Genomic DNA, 5,961 nt, shown 5'->3' with positions numbered 1-5,961 from the left:
TATTTCTTACATGAATTTTATGAAAAATCACTATGCAACTTTTTCCCTGTAGTGAAAGCTATATAAGAATAAATATTATGAAGTTTTCTTGATGAACATAAAGATAGAGCAAATTAGGGAAGGCTGGTGGTTTAAAGTACAGAGTATGGGCTTTGAACTCTAACAGTGGATCTTTTGATTAGTTGAATAGTTTTATGCAGCTTAACTTCTCTGAGTCTCTAGTTCTGTTTTATAAAACAGAGATAATAATGCCTATTTTTAGGATTGATTTTAGGATTTGAGATTATTACACATAATAGAAGGTATTTTTATCAGCTATTATCTCGATTCAGATGCACATCGGTAACCTGATCCAGCCATCTCCATAACGAGGACACACCTCTATTGGGTCCAGATGGTTTACGTTTAAAATATGACTTCAATTTCATGATTGCCTCTTCTCTCTGAAAATATTCCTCTGTTTTCTATCTTTGGTTGTTGCTGCTGTCAGCTGTCTGTCCAGTTGTCTTTCCTTTGTTGGTAAGGGTAGATTACAAATGTTACATGGGTAATGTGAACAGTTAAAAGTGTCGTGGTTTTAGCATGGTGAAAATGAACCAGTCACTGGTAAAAGTACATAAAGCTCTTGCTGACACTAGAGAGTATTTTTCCTTTGAGAACTGTAGACAAGCACACAGTGAACAAAAATTCCCAGTATTTACTCCCCTGGCCTCCCTCCCTACTGGCTCAATCGGTAAAGAATCTGCCTGCAAAGCAGGAGACCTGGGTTTGATTCCTGGGTTGGGAAGACCCCCTGGAGAAGGGAATGACAACCCACTCCAGTATTCTTTCCTGGAAAATCCCATGGATAGAGAAGCCTGCTGGGCTATAGTCTCTGGGGGTCGCAAGAGTCAGACACAACTTACTGACTAAATCACAATGACCTTAAAATAGACTCACCTCCTCCATCACTATGCTCCCTTATTCTCATGCAATTTTTTTTCATAGGACCGATGACTTTTTAACACTGATGGGTGATGGAAGCAGAGAGCACAATTCAGTACATAACACGGTCATGATCACAAAAGTCAAAACAGTGAAAAAGAGGAATCAATACCCAGCAGAAGATAGGAGAAAAAGCTACTTATTTAGTATTGCATACTTAGGAGACTTTTCTCCATTGTCTTCTTTCATCCAGTGTTGCTACTGAAAACTCTAAAGTCAGTCTAATTCTTACTCCTTTATGTATTCTCTGTTCTCTCTCTTTGTAAGGTTTTAAAATGTTCTCTTTTGTCTTTGATGTTCAGAAACATCACTCTGGTGTGTTTCAGGGTGGATGTTCTCTGTTTCTTCACTTTGGCACTTTATGGACTTTTAAAATTTGAAATATTTCACTTTTAAAAGAATTCTGGAAAGTATAGGCTTCATTATTTTTTCAGAGATTTCCTCCTAGGCAAAAGCTTTGAGAAGCAGCCAAGTAAACACTGAGAATCCAATTGATCTGCGCTCTTGGAATATTTTATTTACAAAGTTCAATTTTGTAGATTATATTTCTTTTCCTTCTAAATTCAAAAATAGAATGTGATTCTGTAATGAATGATCATGGAAATAATTTCTGTTGGTTTTCAGTTTCAGAATGGACATATAGACAAAGTGAAGGAATTTATGTTTGTTAGAAAATAAGATGCAAATTCTGTAACAGTAAAATAATGGTATATCTGAATTTAGGAGAAGTAGAATGAACTACAGAATAATATTTTTCATATTTCAGTGAGATGACATAAATTAAAGAATGACACATTTAAGCAGATTACTTAAAACTCTCAAGTAAACTTACTAAAACAAAAATTTAATAAAGACTATTGAATGGGAAGGGGGAAGGTGTGGAAAGCCTGAGCTAATGTCTCAGTTTTTTCTGCTAGAGACAACCTCGATAAAAGGTATAGCGGTATCAGTAATATTGTTACATGCTTATATAGATAACCTGTAGAAGATAACCTAGAATGTAGATAATCCTTGTTAATTAGGAGATAACAAAGGTAACCTATAAAAGAACTAAAACCAGAAAGTGTATAAAAAAAATTGTCATCTATGGGGAATGCAATTGGAAACGGGAGGCAGGAAGAAAGACTTGCTTTTCATTTTAAAATCCTCTATATTTTTAAAATTTTTGTTTCTGCGTGCATCTATTACTCATAATAGGAGTAAAATAAAAGAGTTTTTACTTGGAAAGGAATAGCTGCCATTCTGAGAAAAGATAAACATTATCTAGAGAATATTTGCCACTTTGTATTTTTATGGTCACATTTTTAAACAAAGAATTATCAGATTGTCTTCAGATTATCCCATCTCCTGATCATGACAGAAGGCCTATTGCTTTTTTATTTTAAAAAGATGAATGCTAGAATTCATTTTCTCAATTAAGGTAGGGATTTATGGACATTTGTGCTTTCTGTCTAACCTGCGGTTCTCAGTTTAAATTTTCCATCTGAATTGTCCTGGACGGTTACCATGGGGACAGTTATAGAAGTTCAGAAATAAAACTTAATAGATCTTTATATTTTGAAACCTCTGATATTAGTTAGCGAGGATTTATTTGCAAGTGCCTTCTGTTAGGCTATTTACTTGTACCTTGGCCTCTTTTGCAATTTATCTTTTTTCGTAGTTACTATTCAGTGCATTTATTTCTCATCTCAGCACTCATCTAGACATATTCAGAACTAATTGCCTGAATCTGGAGGTGAACAGTTTTTCTATTCTATTTGTCCTTGTTCCAGGGAATGAATGTTAGATTTGCTGTTTTTTAAGATAATCCCTAGTCAGCAGGTTAATGTGCTTAGGATACTACTTACTGATCCATGTGTTTTCTTGGATTGATAATAAAATAGAATACATTTTTCAAATGTGTTTTTGTCATTAAAAGCTTAAGCAAGCTATGTAAAGAAAGAGAATAACACTGGATTGTCAAATACAAATGACTAATCATATGTATGCATAGTCACTTCCTTTTTAATCCCAGATTTCATTCTTTATTGTTTCATGATAGTGTTTACAATGATTTATGTTCACTCTTATATTTAGGGCTAAGGCACTTAAATCACTGAAGAAAGAGAATAAACATTTGAAGAAGTCTATTGCCATCATATCTCAAATCCCAAATTATCCTGGTGCTATAAGTCAAATGCACTCAAGTCTTTGAGTTGTCAAAAGCCTACCCTGTATCCAGTATTGTGCAAAGTACTATGGAAAGTGAAAAGAGAAATAACAGTTCTTGTCCTTGCAATGTTAGCCATTTAGCTGTGGAGATGGAATTTAGATAAATGAAACAAATGCAAGGTAAGAACTTGCAGTATAATAGCTATCCTTTAGTGTTACAAATATAAATATTCAAACAATTCAGAAATGTCATATATGAAGGAGAGCCACAGTAGTAAAATCTAGTGATGGCAAAAGCATTTTAATCTCAGCTTTAAAGGTATTTAAGATTTAGATGAATCATTGACACGGCAATCTAAAACAAAATAAATCTCTGGACATTTGTGAAGAGTGTGGCTTATTTGCTCACTAGAGTACACAGTGGTGTAGGGAAAATAGAATTGTTTGTTTAACAGCCCTCCCTTCCCTCCAACCCCCTTTTTGTGGTATGAATTCATTGACTTTACTTTTGTATGATTTACTCAAATGATGGCTATGGGAGGTTGTCGATTCCTCTAAGTTTCCTTTCTGTTATCCCTGATCCTCAATAAAAATGAGCCATAAATTTCAATTTCCCATGTAATGAGGGCTTGATCATGTGCTAGGGGGAATTAAAGAGAAGACCTGGTCAACATTTATGACAAAGTAGACAATGAATGAGCAGAATTCTTTCTCTGAGACCAGATGATAGTAGTGGACAGTCATTGTATGAGGGTAGTTATAGTCAATGGTAAAGCAGTTTTAGGAGTGTGATCAGCGTTAAAGTAACAGTGCTGACCTGAGGAAGAAGTGGACGACCTGAGACATGAGCCTTGAGACATGAGAGCACATGAGAGGTAGCACACTGGAAGACTGTCAGAAACGACTCAGACACAGTTTGAAAGAGAGATGATTTCTAGTAATAAAACTAGCAGAAGTTCATTCTGACACATCTTGGACCACATTTGTGACCATCATTTATTATTATACAGGTTGCCTTTGCATCCCTTCATGTCTGTTTACCACAACAAATAGGAAAGCTAACAGATATCTAAAGTGTTAGTGAAATCCTGAGTACTGGTATGTACTTTTTTTTAAGATTTTATTTTATATTGGAATACAGTTGACTAGCAATGTTGTGATAGTCGCAGATGTACAGGAAAATGGTTCAGTAATACATATACATGTGTTTTTCCCATTTAGGTTGTTACATAATATGGGATAAAAAATAGTAACTAGCTAGCATTGGAGAAGGAAATGGCAACCCACTCCAGTGTTCTTGCCTGGAGAATCCCAGGGACGGGGGAGCCTGGTGGGCTGCCGTCTATAGGGTCACACAGAGTCGGACACGGCTGAAGTGACTTAGCAGCAGCAGCAGCATTAGTAGATTTTTAGGCATAGGGATAGTAGGAAGTTCTCAGATGCTCCATCTGCAAAGTGAGAAGATTGAATAAAGCAACCTCTAATTTTGTAAAAAATAAAAATCCACTAATCATGAGCCATACATTTTCCATCTATCCCCCAGTGTCAAAGGAAAGAGCATCGATTCACTGCGTCTTCTGTGCTCTACTCTTAAACATGGTCTTAAAAATGTATTCCCATAAAACTTTGGAAACTGTCCCTTAATTTAGTTTTCTTGAAGAACATTCTGATTGAGCTTATTATTCTTAATCTGTGTCTTAAAAAGATTAAGACAAAGAAGGATCTATATTGCAGCTTTACTATCTCCTGTGATAAATCAGTACCTGAAAGCCATCACTTGAATGATTGCTCTACAACCTAAGTGAGAGAAAACAATCTGATTTTCCATATAAAGGAAGTACATGTTTATTATAGAGAACACTGAAAATATAAAGAAGACAAAAGTTATCCACAATCTAAAAAAAGAAATCCAGAAACCTATGTGTTACAAATGACAACAGCTAAAATTTTCCGCCTTTCAGTGCAGATGGTTTCCTATGCTGGCTGTATCTTTGACTAGTAATTTCCTTAGTTTATCTACACAAAAGAGAATATATGGGTCAAAATAATGAGCATAGTTAGGGCTCTAGAATAGAGAGCATCAGAATTTCCCCAGGAAGAGTTTTACCAGCCTACATGCCTACAAAAGTATGAATATTTGTCCTCACGTTTTCTTGTAAGTATAGAACAAGTAATCTGTCATTTTGATAGGTGAAAATATTATTTTATTATAATTGTATCCTGAGATTTTTTGGCTATGGTTTTATGTTTTATGTTTATGTTTTGCCTCTTTTAAAAAACTGGGTTGCTTTTTTAAATTAAGTTTTGAGAGTTCCTTATATATTTGGAATACAGATCCTTTATCAAATATGTTATTTACTGAAGAGCTAATATTAAGAGCCATTTTGTGACTTAAAATAGCCTCTTCAAAAGTCTTATACTCTGGGCCTTCCAAATTACAAGACTTTCTACCTATTTCTGCATCAATGCTCTGGGATAATCCCTTAGCATTCTGTTGCAAACCCATGGGACTCATCAGAGACTAAGTGCTTATTTCAGCCTTTTCCTGGACCCATATCTTCCTATCTAAGCAACAGCAGCCAAGCAAGTAGAACATTATACTGACCTGGTTTCAGGATCTTTCTTAAATGTGATGGTATCTCATGCTGTATAATATTTACTATTGCTGAAAATAGATGACATTATTCAGCAAGCAGGCTTACTTCCTTTGAAATTTTATCACTTTTCCCCACATTGTATCCATCATTGTAGTATTTTAAATTGTATTAATCTTTATTATCCAGAAAGGGAACCCAATGATTATCTAGAGTCTGTTTAAGAACTGAC

Source organism: Capricornis sumatraensis, chromosome 13, assembly GCF_032405125.1.
Source record: "Capricornis sumatraensis isolate serow.1 chromosome 13, serow.2, whole genome shotgun sequence".
Taxonomy (NCBI): Eukaryota; Metazoa; Chordata; class Mammalia; order Artiodactyla; family Bovidae; genus Capricornis; species Capricornis sumatraensis.
This window is presented reverse-complemented; position numbering follows the sequence as displayed.